Source organism: Acinonyx jubatus, chromosome B3 (genome assembly GCF_027475565.1).
Source record: "Acinonyx jubatus isolate Ajub_Pintada_27869175 chromosome B3, VMU_Ajub_asm_v1.0, whole genome shotgun sequence".
Lineage (NCBI taxonomy): Eukaryota > Metazoa > Chordata > Mammalia > Carnivora > Felidae > Acinonyx > Acinonyx jubatus.
This window is the reverse complement of record NC_069386.1, coordinates 88,503,318-88,519,389: the sequence shown is the minus strand read 5'-3', so window position 1 is coordinate 88,519,389 and position 16,072 is coordinate 88,503,318. Positions and strand designations below refer to the sequence as shown.

At 36.9% G+C, this 16,072-nt stretch overlaps 1 protein-coding gene across 5 annotated transcripts in view; it reads right to left on the bottom strand.

Annotated features, from left to right (window-relative positions):
* LRFN5 (leucine rich repeat and fibronectin type III domain containing 5) overlaps positions 1-16,072 on the bottom strand; it is a 250,773-nt gene that overhangs the window by 198,916 nt on the left and 35,785 nt on the right. The window contains exon 1 of one of the 5 annotated variants that reach the window (XM_053224416.1): positions 577-5,795. The exons of the other annotated variants lie outside the window; for them this stretch is intronic. The gene's annotated coding sequence lies outside the window, so the exon portion shown is untranslated. Of the gene's footprint in view, positions 1-576; positions 5,796-16,072 lie in introns of those variants that run through there. 5 annotated transcript variants of the gene reach the window in all.

Here is a 16,072-nt window from a genome sequence, read left to right as displayed (position 1 = left end):
TGTATACGGGAGAATGTCCTGGTTCTTAGAGGAGATTTACGCTCAAGTATATAGAGGTCTTGGGTCATGATAACTACAATAGCTCATCTAGTCAGCAAAACACTTGTATCTCTAGCTAGCTAGCTATCCATTTATCCGAGAAAGAAACAGGAAGAGGGAACAAATATGTGACAAAATATTACTCATCTCGAGGAAAATTTATTGGAAATGTATTTTTTCAGCTTTACTGCTAATTTTTTTTTCAAAAATAGTTGGAGAAAAGGCTCTATTTTGGGTTCCTGGACCCAACATGTGTGTGTGAAGGCTTCCTCACACCAACCAGCAATTCTCAAACACCAGTGGGGTGTCCTACAATTCAATTCAATTCAGACACTATCTACCCAGAGATAGATAGCATCAGCCCTACATACAGGACTACCCCCCACCCCCTCCTACTTTAGATGCCCAGGCACAAGCCCAGGTTGTTATCATTGCTTCTGACCGACCTGCTATAAATCAGAGGCTCCAAAACCTCCTCCTTGGATGCAATTAACCTGTTAGAGCAGCTCACAAAACTCAGAGAAACATTTTACTTACTAGAGTGCCAGTTTATGGTAAAGATATAACTCAGGAACCGCCAGGCTGAAGAGATGCACAGGGCAAGGGAGAGGGAAAGAGCTAGGAGCATCCATATCCTCTCCCAGAGGCCACTCCCCCAGCATGCACCAACCAGGAAACTCTGAACCCTGCCCTTTTGGGTTTTTAAGGAGCCTTCATTTCACAGTCATGATTGATTAAATCGTTAGCCTTGGGCAGTTGTTTCAGTTTCCAGGCCCTTGCCCCTCCCCAGAGCTCAGGGGTGGGACTTAGAGTTCCAACTCTCAATCAAACATTAGTTCTCCAGGCAACCAGCTGCCATCCTCAGGTGGGGGTCTAACAGTCACCTCATTAACATAACAAGAAACACCTTTGCTGCTTCTGTCTGGAAATTCCAAGAGTTTTAGGAGCTCAGTGCCAAAACACAGGGACAAAGACCAGATACATATATTTTTTTTATTACAAATCACACTATCACAGTCTGCTTTCTAAAAACATTAGAAATTTTGAAACATTTAAAAAACTTTAAAAAGTAAAAAAGAAAAAAATTTGCTGTCCCAGGCCCATTTGTATTACTACTGAGTTTTTTGTACCCTGCAATTCTTCTATAACAATTCAAATTCTGCAGCTTTTCTCCATTGTTTGCATTGATTTCTCAGATATTAGAAATTTAATATAAAAACATGTCAATAACAATGGTTAAATTTGAAGGTTACACAATAACTGAAGGTAGAATTTGTGTCAAATTCACTTTTTTTCTACCACTGGGATTCTCCTAAATATTTCAAGTTTGTAAATGGGGTCATGGGTTAAATTCTAGGAGATTACTTCCATAGAACACTAGCATTAGCTCCCAGAGCACATCATACCCACTATTCACTTTAATCTCTGACCCAAATTTAAAGGGTTAGATTTTCTATGTGCTGGATGAAAATATCTATTTAAGCCCAGCATTTCCTCAAAGGTACTAAAGTTAATAATAGTAACAGTTCACTTTCAGTCATATTGTTCTCTAAGTCAGCTTTTTATGAGGCTAGTTATCTCTCAAAAATGCAAGTGTGTTTGTTTCTGTTCCTGTGGCAGAGACAACTAGCTACTAAACTAGTAAATGTCTCCCTCTTTTGCAGAGTACTGGGAAGCAGTTTCTCTGTCAAGGACTGTGTTTCCCAAATGCCTCTGTTCCACCCTGCCCGTGCATCTCCGCAGGCCCATGTGACTGCTCTCTGTGGAATGTGAGCAATCTCTTTTAGGTTGAAATTATTAAGTATCAGATACACAATCTTCCTCAAATCAGCCCAGTTCTTTGGGCAGCTGAATGCTGTCGATGCAGCAGGGGAATCTGAGGAGACCCTAGAGAAAACAGAGCAATGGGAAGAAAGGAAAGGACATGTGGGTTCACACTGAGAGGAAAGCCACCCAATCAACCTCCATTTGCTTCAAGGGAGCAAGAAATAAATTTTTGTTAAGTCAAGCCTTTGAGATTTGTGTTTGCTACTGTATGTATTGTTAAACCTACTATTACATCTGTCAGAAATCAGTTGGCAGCAAACTTCCCTAAGAAGAACCACCTACACGAGCTTATATCCCCCTATTGAAGTTGTTCCCTAAACCCAAATCTTCCCTGTTCAAAATATTCATCATATTTAATTAATATGTTTTGTTAGCATCTACCTCTGTAGCAGACGGAAAGCTTTATGCAGTCAAGGATCCTGTTTGTTCATTCCTTACCTGTATTCCCAACACCTAGCCTACTGGCTGACACACACATAGGCTTTACCATAAATATCTCAGAAATTAATGAGTGACTTGTTTCAAGTAACATTTGTGTCTAATTGAGAATAGAAAGGTGAATAGGAGAAAAGAATCGATAGTATGCTGGTGAGGGCAGTTTCTGATTCTGGGAAAACAGTGTCATGATCAAGAGTCACTTTATAGCATTTCTAAGCTACTCAGCAATATTTCAGAGACATATGCTTACATGAGTACGTGTGCACATGTGCATACACACACACACACACACACACACACTACAAATCCACTCAAGATTATCTCTCTCCAATTATCCAGTGAATGAGGCTCACCTTTTATAAGTAACATCCATGGGGCAGCCTGGGTGGCTCAGTCGGTTAAGCGTCCGACTTCAGCTCAGGTCATGATCTCACGGTTTGTGAGTTCAAGCCCCGTGTTGGGCTCAGTGCTGACAGCTCAGGGCCTAGAGCCTGTTTCTGATTCTGTGTCTCCCTCCCCTGCTCACACTCTGTCTCTCTCTCAAAATAAATAAAGATTAAAAAAAATTTGTAAGTAACATCCATTATCTCTCATAAATGACTTTATTTCTAAAAAAAAATCATGAGAGAAAATTTGATGATCCTAGTTAATACTTCTTAACTTCCCAACCAATGTAATATTAGATTGGCTGCCCAACCTCAGGTGAATCATCTACATTGGGGAGGGGTGGTTTTAGGAAAGGAAAGAATTCACTCTGGTAGTTTAAGCAAAGGACATTTATCATAGGATATACAATGGTTTAAAAAAATCACTGAGATGGGGCACCTGGATGGCTCCATCGGTTAAGTGCCAACTTCAGCTCAGGTCATGATCTCACTGTTCATGATTCTAGCCCAGGGTCAGGTTCTATGCTGACAGCTCAGAGCCTGGAGGCTGCTTCAGATTCTCTCTCTCTCTCTCTCTCTCTCTCTCTCTGCCCCTCCCCTGCGCGCTCTCTCTCTCTCTCAAAAATAAAATAAACATTAAAAAAATATTTTTTAAATCACTAAGAGAGGGGCACCTGGCTGATTCAGTCAGTAGAGCATGCAACTCTTGATTTCAGGGTTGTAAATTCGAGCCCCACATTGGGTATAGAGATGACTTTTTAAAAATCCACTGACAGGGCCCAAGAGGCAGATTCCAGGCTATGCTTCCAAAAAATAATGCAAAGGAGCTGCTACTGTTTCCACTAAAACCAGGTGTTGGGGCTGGGAACTGCCAACTGCACAAGCATTTTGCCCTCTTGCCATCTGTACCAGCAGAATGACGATGGCCTTCTTCCTGTGCCTTCCTCCCCTTAACTCAGTTCCAAATTCAATTCATACTCAAATCCATTTGATTGACAAAATCTAAAACACATACAGAAACTCTGTTGAAATTTGGCTGGGTACTATAGCCTTTAGTCTTCCAGCCTTTGTCGTACAGGAAGACCCATTAGATGGTGGTTGGCATTGACACTGATTTAAGCAATTCAGGAGATGACAGATACCTTCCTGACTTATGTTCTACAATGACTTAAAAATACCTCCAGCCACAGGAAAATCCAGAGCCCTCCTCCACCCAGAGTCCAGCCCTTCTTCAATCACCTCCTTTTTCATGCATTCATTCTCCCAAGACTACAAACAACTTCCTTGAATGGTCACTGCAAGTTTTTCCTTCCTTGACAAAATTTCATCAGTCCCTGGTGGTAGGTTCCCTGATATTTTAAATAACATCCAGACCTAAGGACCAGAGATATTGCTATGATACTTTACAACTATTCTTTATTCATCCATCATTAAAACACCAATTGTTGTGATTATTGTATTTAAAACAATATAATTCAATTATTGTATTGTATTCCCTCACAAGACTTACTATTATTCCCTTTAAAACTTGCTCTCTGATTCTCTAATTCTTCTCTGAAATTCACTTCAACTTATTACTCTGATACTTGGTTCTTCTTGAAGACATGCTTCTCCTTCCCCTGCTCAAGAAGAGGCTTTTTTCCCCCTCTGATACACAGAAGTAGAGGAAGTAAATAAGGAGAGTAAGAAAAGCATGGAGGTAGAGTAAGTGTTCTCTTTGCTCTTCCCTGGTATTTTTTAACTGTTTCCTCCCTCTTTCAAAACCCCAACTCCTTTGAAATGCATGTCATCAGACTTTTCCACTCCATATCCTTCCCAGTTGTTCTCACCAGCTGACATTCTTTGTATCATATTCCTCATTCAATCATGATTTTTGGTTCCTGGTTTACTGTATCCTCATCTACAAATGACACCCTCATCATTCTTAGCTACATTTAAAGTCAGAAACATGATCCATCTAACACCATGGACTTTTATTTCCTTGTATCTTTGGCTCAGTGATATTGTCTTCCATCATACCTCAGTCACTCAAGCATATGGTTGTACAACAGACCTCTCATAACTGAGAATAGCACCTCCTATCTGACTATCACATCCAATCCTTCCCAGTCACCCTTATTCTAAAATAATCACTTCAACAGCTTTCTGATCTTATGGAGGCCTCTTCTCTACCATATCAGATTTTCATTATTCATCACCTTCTTCACATTTTCAACATCCTTCTTGCTCAGACAACATTCATTTCATTTTCTCCCATTCTGTAGATTGCACAGAGAAGGAAACCATCAACAAATGAAAAGGCAACCTACAGAATGGGAGAAAATATTTTCAAGTTACGTATCTGATAAGGAATTAATATCTAAATATAAAATGAACTAACACAAATCAATAGCAAAACCAAACAACATGATTTAAAAAATGGGCAGAGGATCTGAATAGACATTTTTCCAGAGAAACATACAGATGGCCAACAGGTATATGAAAAGGTGTTCAACATCACTAGTCACCAGGGGAATGCAAACCAAAACCACAATGAGATATCATCTCACACCTGTCAGAGTGGCTAGTATCAAAAAGACAAGCAAGGGCACCTGGGTGGCTCAGGTGGTTGAGTGTCCAACTTCGGCTCAGACAATGATCTCATGGTTTGCAAGTTTGAGCCCTGCATCCGGCTCTGTGCTGACAGCTCAGAGCCTGGAGCCTGCTTTGGATTCTGTGTCTCCCTCTCTCTCTTCCCCTCCCCCGCTAGTGCTCTGTCTCTCAAAAATAAATAAAATGTTAAATTTTTTTTTTAAAAAAGACAAGCAATAACAAGTGTTGGCAAGGATGTAGAGAAAAAAGAACTCTTGTACACTTTTGGTGGAAATATAAATTGGTGCAGCCACTATGAGAAGCAGTATGAGATTAGTCAAAAAATTAAAAATAGGACTACTACCACATGATCCAGTAATCCTACTTCTGGATATTTATCAGAAGGACATAAAATCAGTATCTCATAAAGATTATCTGCACTCCCATTGCAGCATTATTTACAACACCTAAGACATGGAAGCAACATAAGTGTTCAATATGATAAATGGATAAAGAAAGTAAAGAAAATGTTGTGTGTGTATGTGTGTATATATATATATATATATATATATATATATACACATACACACACACATATATATACACATATATATATGTGTATATATATGTGTGTGTGTATGTGTATATATATATATATATATATATATATATATATAGGATATTATTCAGCCATAAAAAAGGATAAAATCTTGCTATTGGCAAAAACACATATAAACTTTGGTGATATTACGCTAAGTGTATTAAGTCAGACAGAAACAGGTAAATGCTGCATGATCTCATTGATATGTGGTATCTAAAATAAAAATTTTAAAAAGGGCAAAAAACAGACCTCATAGATATAGATAACAGATTGATGGTTACCTTAGCCAAGAGACTAGGAGGTAAATGAAATGAGTGAGGGGATCAAAAGGTACAAATTTCTAGTTGTAAAATGAATAAGTCATGGGAATATAATGTACAGAAGTATGACTATAGTTAAAAATACTGTATGGCACATTTGAAAGTAGTAGGAAAATGGATTGCAAAAGTTTTCATAATAAGAAAAAAAATTGTAACTGTTGACAGATGTCAACAAGACTTCTTGGGGTGATCATTTTGCAATACTTACAAATATTGAATTAGGTTGTACACCTATAATTAATATAATGTTATGTCAACTATACCTCAATTAGAAAAACAAAAAACTCAGTGGTTGAACATTACTGTTTCACTCAGCATGACCTGTCAGCTGTGTTTCCAAAATATATCCGAAATGTGGTGACTTCTCTCCATTTCCACTTCTCCAGCCCTTCTGGAGTCCATCTTTACCTCTTTCCAATACCAGCAGAGCAGCCATTCTATTGGTCTCCATACTCCTCGCCCATCCTCCCTTCTGAGTAAGAGTGATCTTTCTTAAGTGTTTAGGGGGTCAGGTTACTCTCCTGCCTCAAATTTTCAATGGAATATACTTACACTTAAAACCTAAACTTTATAGTGAAACTCTCAAATCTTTCTGTAATCTGAAGGCGTCTCTCTCTCTCTCTCTCTGTCTCTGAACACAATCCCTCCCTCCACTTTCTTTTATCACACCATTTTAGACACAATCACCTTCTTCTGCCCTTTCAACACATGGAGATCATTCCATCCTAAGAGTCTTTTTATAATGTTATATTTCTCTTTATGTCATGGATATATCAAACTTTTGTCTCTCATCTACACTAAGAATATCTTTTACCAACTTATCATTTGCTTATTAACTGTGTTTTCATTTCTTTTTATCAAAAAGAAAAACATAATGTTTAAGAAATGAAATCTGAAATTCTTCATGATTCTTGCCTTGGAGCACTACAAAAGTACAATTTGTTCACCTCATTTTATCCTAGTATTTGAATAGCTAAATATTTTATATTTGGGTCTTTATTTTGATCTCTGGTGATAAGTAAATATCTTACCTTAAGTGTTTTCCAAATTTAAAATGATCTCAACATTATCTGCGAAAGTCATCTGAGTAACTCGAACACTCATTAAAAGTTTCCATTAAAGAGGGGTGCCTGGGTGGCGCAGTCGGTTAAGCGTCCGACTTCAGCCAGGTCACGATCTCGCGGTCCGGGAGTTCGAGCCCCGCGTCGGGCTCTGGGCTGATGGCTCAGAGCCTGGAGCCTGTTTCCGATTCTGTGTCTCCCTCTCTCTCTGCCCCTCGCCCATTCATGCTGTGTCTCTCTCTGTCTCAAAAATAAATAAACGTTGAAAAAAAAAATTAAAAAAAAAGTTTCCATTAAAGAAGCTCAAATTGACTGTGGTTGTGGAGGATTCTTGACAGTGTTGTGATAGCAAATAATCTGCACAATTTGCTCTCTTTCCATGAGCTGAGCACAGAATCTATTTGCTGTTTTCATGTCTAAATAAATAAGACAATACTTATAAATAGGCTTATCTCTCCAGCCACAAATTAATATATGCTTATTTTATATACAAAAGAGTACAAAGAAGAAAATGAAAATAATTTGTAGGCCCAGCATCATTTTTGTGATTTTGGTGTATATATTTCCAGCAACTGCATATTAAAATCATGTCTCTCTCCCTTTTCCTCTACCTGTCTCTTTTTTACCTAATCGGATTGTATTACACATGTAGCCTGTAGTATTTACCTAAGAGTATATTGTAGACATGTTAGTTTAAGTATTTGGTAGCCACACCATATTCCAGCATATGTGTGTGTGTATGTGCGTGTATTTGTATACAGCTATGTACTTTAACTTAACCATGACTTTTATAATTTAAGATGCTTTTCTTTTCTAGTTTTATAATATATTTTGGTATTCATATTTTTAAAATTATTTTTTAACAGATATTTCTCAGTGTGGATTTTTTGAACTAAAAGTTTTGTTTACCTTCAAATTTTATACATACAATCAGGTGGCCCTTCAAAAGGACCTATCAATTTATCTTCCAACAAAGAGTTCATGTAAATTCCCATTTGCTCACAGACTTCCACATATTTGTGCACTGAGGCACATATTTTACTGCCAATGAATTTAGTTATATCTTCATTGTTATTGGCTTTGACCATTTTGCCTATTATAAATTGCCTAATCATTGCTGGTCCTTTTTATATTGTCATGTTTTTATTTATATCATGGACATATTAAATCTTTGTCCTTCATATGCAATGTAAATATCTTTAACTAGTATATCATTGACTTACTAGCTTTGTTTCTGTTTTTTAACAAAGAAAATGATGTTTACATACTGAAATCTTTTTTTCTTAATGATTCTTACTTTAAGCACTACAAAAGTAAATTTTATTCACTTCTTTATATTTTAGTACTTGAATAGCTAAATATTTAATACCTGGATGTTTATTTTGGCCTACGGTGATAAATAAATATCTTCTCTAAGTATTTTCCAAATTTAAAATTACCTCAACATTATTTACTAATCTGATTTTTTCTCAAGATTGTAAAAATTCTAGCTTCAAAAGTAAATTGTCATATTTACTTGGGCCTGCTTCCCTAATAACTTTTTAGTCCCAATGAATTCCTTGTCAATTTTTTCATCAATATTATTTTTTTAAGTTAGTTTACTTACTTTTGAGAGAGACACAGACAGCGTGAGCAGGGGAGGGGCAGAGAGAGAGGGAGGGAGAGAATTCCAAGCAGAGTCTGTGCCGGGGCTCAAACTCACAAAACTGCAAGATCATGACCTGAGCCGAAATCCAGAGTCAGATGCTTAACCAACTAAGCTACCCAGGTTCCCCTTTTTCATCAATATTTTAATTACATGTTAGAAACTGACATGTTAACAGAGCAAGTTTTATATTATTATTATTCTTTGCCATAATTTTCCTGATTTATTCTTTCAACATACAGGTTTATTCTTCAAATGAAATTGGGAATTATTTGGTCATGTCCCAGAAAAAGATTTGTAGGGAGTGGGTGATACAGGGACTCTAATAAATGAATAAAATATTTTGGGAGAAATGATATCTTTAAAATATCGGGACATCTTACCCAAAAGAGTTGTTAATGCCATTTATTTGTATCTTAAGTTTCCCTCATGATATCTTACAGTTTTATTTACTTAAAAGATTCTATACATCTGGTTGCTATCATTCTTGGGTATACTATGCTTTTGTTACTATTTTGACAACAGAAGCATTTTATTATTGCTGATTTTCAAAAGCAACCTCCTCAATTGTACATATTTATATTCTGACCAGGCATATGAATCAATTCCTAGTATTTCTAATATATTTATTTATTTGGGGAGAATTCCAGATTGAAAAATTAATCTGCAATTAATAATAAACAGAACTCTTGATTTCCAACACTTATTTTTTTTCTAGTATACTTCAATGAGAACAATGTAAAACAATAATGATAATTTCCATTCCAAAACCTTGCTAATTTTATTTTCTTTTGATTTTTTTAAGTAATCTCTATGCCCAGTGTGGGGCTCAAACTCAAGACCCTCAGATCAAAAGTCACATGCTCTACCAACTGAGCCAGCTAGGCATATTCCAGAACCTTGTTAAATAGTATTGGTGATAACAATAATCACTGCTATTGTTCGATTTCCAATAATGGATTTGATGGTTACCCACTAGACATGATGCTCACATAGCTTGGATATTAGCTTCAAAAATGTATTCCTATTTTTAAAAAGTGTTAAAACAATATGAAAATATAGAGAAAGATACAGATGCAGATAAGTTAAAACGGGTTTACACAGAGATAGATCTCAAACTACTAAGCTGAATAGTTCTCTTTGGTCATTATTCTTATTAGCTATGATTGTATTCACTTCTATTTGCCTACGTAATCTTTACTCTTCGTGAAATTCCCTGGGTTTGGATATTGCTCCTCCTGTTATTTAAAATTTGTCATTATTCTCCCTACCATGTAGGTCCATTCCTCTCAATTTGATCCCAATTGATAGGCTTATCCATCTAATCACTTCAAAATTTCTCTAATTGACCCCAAATCTCTTGATCCAGCTTTGGCCTCTCTTTTTACTTTTATTTTATATTAAACTATCCTGCTCTTATCCTACTTGCAACTGAAAAATCACCTTAAAATCAGCATGTTTAAACTGGCCTTCCCTCTTCTTGATGACCCAGATTCTCCAGCCTTTATTACCCTTGTTAAAGTCATAATTCTTCCATTAATGAATCAGACAAAAACCCCATAGTATCATTTCAACTAATCCTTTCCTCCTTTTCTCTTCCCCCTTCATTTGCCAGTGTCTGTGGATTGTGCTTCTTCGTGGCCTCTTGGTCCTCTGCTCATACCTACTGCAGGTCTCCTGAGGAACCCAAATCCCATCTCCTGTGTATTGTCATCCACGTGAAATTGCTGGTCATAATACTTCTTGCCTAAATTCCTCCATAACATAAAATATTTATAGAGTAATGTTCAAATTCCTTTTTTCTGATATTTGATGACTGATAACGCTTTTCCAGATAACCTGGGGCCACAGGCCCATTATATGATTCTGGGTACCTAGCCAGGGATTGTTATGTGTCATCTTTTGTTCTTGTGATATGGTGAGTGGTGACCACTGAAAGCATTTTAGGATATGCAGAAACAAAATATCTTCATGATGTCCGAATACATAAATTATAATAGCAGGATGAGAGGGGCTATTGGTTGTAAAACCAACAAAGTATAAACTACAGGGGAACTTGATGAGACAGGGCTCAAAGAAGGTGGGAGCCAATTCCTGAAATAATTTTTGAGCTAATGTCCAGGTGCCTATATGGATGTATAACAATAAAAGCATAATATGCACATCTACACTTCAAAACTTTTCATCAAACTCACCTTTCCAGTTATGTCTTCTACTTCCTCACAGACTCCTGGAAAACCAATGGAGTCCTAGAGTTCTCTGAATACTCTCAGCCCTTGTGTAAATTTACATTTGTTAATGGTGGTGACCGCACAGGTTCTGCCTTGATCCAACTCTAAATCAATTAGACTTGAAGGCTCTTGGGAAACATCCTGTCAGTCACACTTGTCCACAAGAAGGTGGCTCCCAAACTTGTATTGAGGCCCACGGCCATTATCAAAGGTGCTTTGTGAGGAGAGATCCCCCAAATGGCAGGGAGCACAGTGTTGCACAGCATAGATACTCAATAAATATTCACTAAATTGAACTAAACTTTCTAACACAATTGAGGATATACTAACATTAAAAAAAAATTAGCCCCATGTAAACTGATACTGTGAGCTCATCAGACCATAATTAGTAGGCAGATTTCTCACATTATCTTACATAGCTAAGGAAAGAATTTTGGGGGTTAGTTACAGGGGGAAGTGAGCCTGGGAAATGGGATGAAAACAGGAAGTTTGTGTCCCTGAGACTTCTGCCTTGTCTAGGGAACACTATTTCTCCTTCCCCTTTGAATATCCTCACCAGGAAACTGAGGCAATACTTGCTCTAGTCTGGTAACAGACAAGATGTTCTCAGGGGCTTCAATTATTTCTATAGGAATAGAGGGAAATTTCTTAACTAAGACTTAAAAATATCAATTAAAGGGGAGCCTGGGTGGTGTAGTCGGTTAAGCACCTGACTTCAGCTCAGGTCATGATCTCGTGGTTCGTGGGTTCGGGCCCCTCATCGGGTTCTGTACTGATGGTGTGCAGCCTGCTTGGGATTCTCTCTCTCTGCCTCTTCCCCACTTGTACTCTCTCTCTCTCAAAATAAATAAACTTTTAAAGAAATATATCAACTAAAACTAAGATATACATGATGAAGGAAACATGGCAATAGCATCCAATCATAGGGACAGAGAATAAAATCATTTCAGATTTTGAGTTGGCTGCAAACTTGATTTCAGTGACGCTGCTCAAACCATCATGTGCAACTGCCTCAACATGACAAGAAAACTTAACCTGTTTAAAATGAAATGTGCAACTGCCATCATATGCAAAAGTGCCATCGGCAGCAGAAGCAGAGAACATAGGAAAGGGTGGTGATTATTCTGCTTGACTCTGCCTGTCCAATCTGCTACAAGTACTGCATTGAATATCTACAGAAATATTAATGCATACTCAATACCAAGAGAAGAACAGTCCCAATGATAAATCATGACATATGAAGAGATCAAATAACTTTTTAGCCTTAAAAAGATTTAGAGAAACGTTACAGATACTGAAATCCTTACTTAAATGGTTCTCATTTGAAATGGACAGTCCTTTTGAATAACTTCCAAAAGGCATCTAAGGTGTAAAAGCATGCTTGTCTGGGACTTAAAATATGGGGAAAACTTTTTAATGAGCTCTCCAACAATATAATCATATAAAAACAACTGCTAATAGGCATTGAGAGTTTTCTTCCAGGCACTATGCTATACTTGAAGTGCATCATCTCTTTTAATCTCCTCAACCACTCTGAAATAAGTATCATTATTACTAACTCTATATTACAAAGAAACTGAATCATAAAAAAGGTTAAGCTCTCTGAGCTAGCAAAGGTAGAAGAGATAGACCCAGTTGGACTTACCCACAGCAATAGCTATTAACCATTACATTAGTTACTTTGCTGTGGTTGTTCTCAAGGATGCAGACAGCTGCTTTTAGAAGACTATAAAAAAGAATTTGTGCTTTAATTTGGAATGGTAAAGATGATCCTTGAAATTTCTTCTCATCTCACTTTTAAGATTCTCTGAGCTTGTCTTCTTTAGGAAAGATAAACCCGTGTCTTTAGCCAACGTTCTCCCAGGATTTCAGCTTCCATCTGTTCTGGTCTTCGGTGTCTGAGATTGAACTATCAAATAATAGAGTGCCTGAAAGTTGGAGGAAGCAAGGGAAGGACATAAAACTCATGCTGACAGAAACATACATTTTACTTAGGATCATCCTTGTTTCCCCTTTCATTACAGGCATCAAAAGGTATCTTCAACTTTTACCTCTGCCAACACACACACACATACTCTCTTTCTCTTTCTGTCTCTGCTTACTGCTATCTGCCATAGTATGTGCTATATCTATGTGGTTCATGATATGTAATGAAACCGATGGCATACAGTAGGATACGTGTCATTTTACAGAGTATGCATTATATATAATTATTATACAACATAATTTACAGTTTATAGATTATTATGCTATAGAAGCATTAAAAAGCAGATTCAAGGGCACCTGGGTGGCTCAGTCAGTTGAGCGTCCGACTTCAGCTCAGATCAGGATCTTGCAGTTCCTGAGTTCAAGCCCCACATGGGGCTTGCTCTCAGTGCAAAGATTGCCTTTGATTCTTTGTCCCCCACTCTCACTTGCACTCTCTCAAAAATAATAAATATTAAAAAAAAAAGATTTAAAGAAACTATATTTCTGGTTACATGATAGTATTGAACAGTTATTGAAAGCAACATAAATGGCTTTTGTGGTTTTTATCTTTTAATGTGCACTAAGATAAATCCATATTATTTAAAAGAGATTCAATGACCAACTGATAACACTTGGAATCTGCCTGCATGCATGCTGTAAATACATACGGTTTCAGTTTGCTGGTCTGAAATTCATATACGAAGTATCTGAAGTACCAAAACTGGTTACAATCATTTTATAGGACTTTTAGGATTTCAGAGTGTCTGTTAACTCTAAAGCTCTCAGAGATTGCACAAATAAAGCAGCCAGTGAATAGTATCAAAAACAAAACACCACTTCCATTGTCAACAGTGACTTCAAGAAGCAGGAAAAGTATTCTAATTACTTCTGATTTCAATTTTCTACATTAGCAATTTATTTTTACATCACCACCTGTTATATGGGGCAATTTGCCAAACTGTGCATTGGCTACAGTGGTTCTGAGGAGGAAAAGATTACTTTTGGAAAAGTGAAGAATTCACTTTGAGACTTTGGCAGGTAGAGATTAGAATAGGGAGTATTCCGTCCCAGGAAAATCTGAGCACAAGCAAAGAGAGGGAAACAATGGTTTCCTGTGTGTGAAAAGATGAGAATACTAGAGCACCTAAAGCGGACAGTTAAAGAATATATGGAATTGACAGTAAATAAATTTAAGCAGGAAGTGTGTGTGTGTGTGTGTGTGTGTGTGTGTCCCAGTGGAGAGGGAGAGGTTGTGCCCAGGGAAGATAATTTTTTTTAATTTTTTTAATGTTTATTTATTATTGAAAGGCAGAGAGAGTCACAGCGTGAGCAGGGGAGGGGCAGAGGGAGAGGGAGACACAGCATCTGAAGCAGGCTCCAGGCTCTGAGCTGTCAGCACAGAGCCCGACATGGGGCTCGAGCTCACAAACTGCGAGATCATGACCTGAACCAACTTCAGAGGCTTAACCGACTGAGCCACCCAGGTGCCCCAAGGGAAGATAATTTATAGACGAACATGAAATGACATTATTTATGACATTATTGAATTTACCTTTTTTTTTTTTTTTTTTAGTGCCTGCTGGGGAGCTACTGAAGATGGAATCAGGATCTTGAAGGAACCCACTCGTGTAAAAACAATGGATTTTCAAATATACTAGAACATTTAGAAACTAATATGCATAATTTATTAGTGGGTTGGGGAGATATTTTATTTAGCTTTCAAAAATACCCATGAAAGGAAATACATTCTAAAATATTTCTCCACCTCAATATTTTCACAGGATATTGTATAAATCAAAATATATATCTTTAATTGCACTAATATATATTCAACATTCCATTGGTTTCAATTGTTTCATTTCTGTTTGGCCAAATTTATTTATGCACAATGTTCTAACAAATATAGTGAAATTTAGAATATTTTAAAATTCAGATTGGTATCTTTTCCCCTTGATTTATTTTATGAAAAAGTTACAAAATTCATACCTGTACAATCCTAAATTAGTTTACCAATAAAACATCTGGAGAGTCAAAAGTACAAATGATTTTCCTAAGCATTAGATTTGCTCAATTATAAATCAATTAAAATGTATTCTTATACTGAATTTAGTGTGACTGATTACAAAAGGCCATTAATCCGTTTTTATTACATTTTGTTAATATATATGGTATAAACTGTGACAATGAAGGATGAGGTATCAGCATATAGGCATACCGAATTATTTGCATTTAAATGACTGGTGATTAGACCCAGCTAATTAATGTTTCTCTAACCTTTACCTAGCGTTCAAAACACCTATGTCATATTATTTACAATTTTGTACAAGACATCTTTTTTGTATAAGACAGCCTTTTACTTCAGAGTGCAAGATGCCAAGGAAAAAACACAAAAGGAGGAAAAAAAGCTGGTTAATAAGTCTACGAATCATGGTGCAAATTGTCTTTCTATCAATCCACATTGGCAGTCACCATTTAATTCAAGTCGTCAGGAATGGAGAAGTGGGGAACAGGGCTAAAATCTCGAAATTTATGCCAGTTCTTCATGATTTCCCATGTCTCTTGGCAGACAGCCTGCTTTGATCTTAGAATGGGAGAAACCAAATATTAGTGAGGAAGCACCTGCCTTAGCCAGTAGCTTTGACCTACACATTACCTCAATCTGCATAGCAACTTTCTTTCAAAGCTCTGTGAGCTATTCGAATATGCTGTCTCATCTATTTCTGTAACATTCATTGAGCTAGATGAAGACTAATGTTATCACCATTTTCCAAATGGAAAATGTGAAATGCAAAGGGATGATATGGTAAATCAGTCAGGTTACAACACAAACATCCGTTTGCTCTAGAGTCTATCTTCTCTGTATGTTTACTAGACAGGTGTACTTTGTAGTAACACAGATGATTCAGAATCCATATATATATTTCAACACCTTGTCAGGGGACAAAAGTGTTATAAAAGTTATGATGGATAATCTGTTAACTCTTA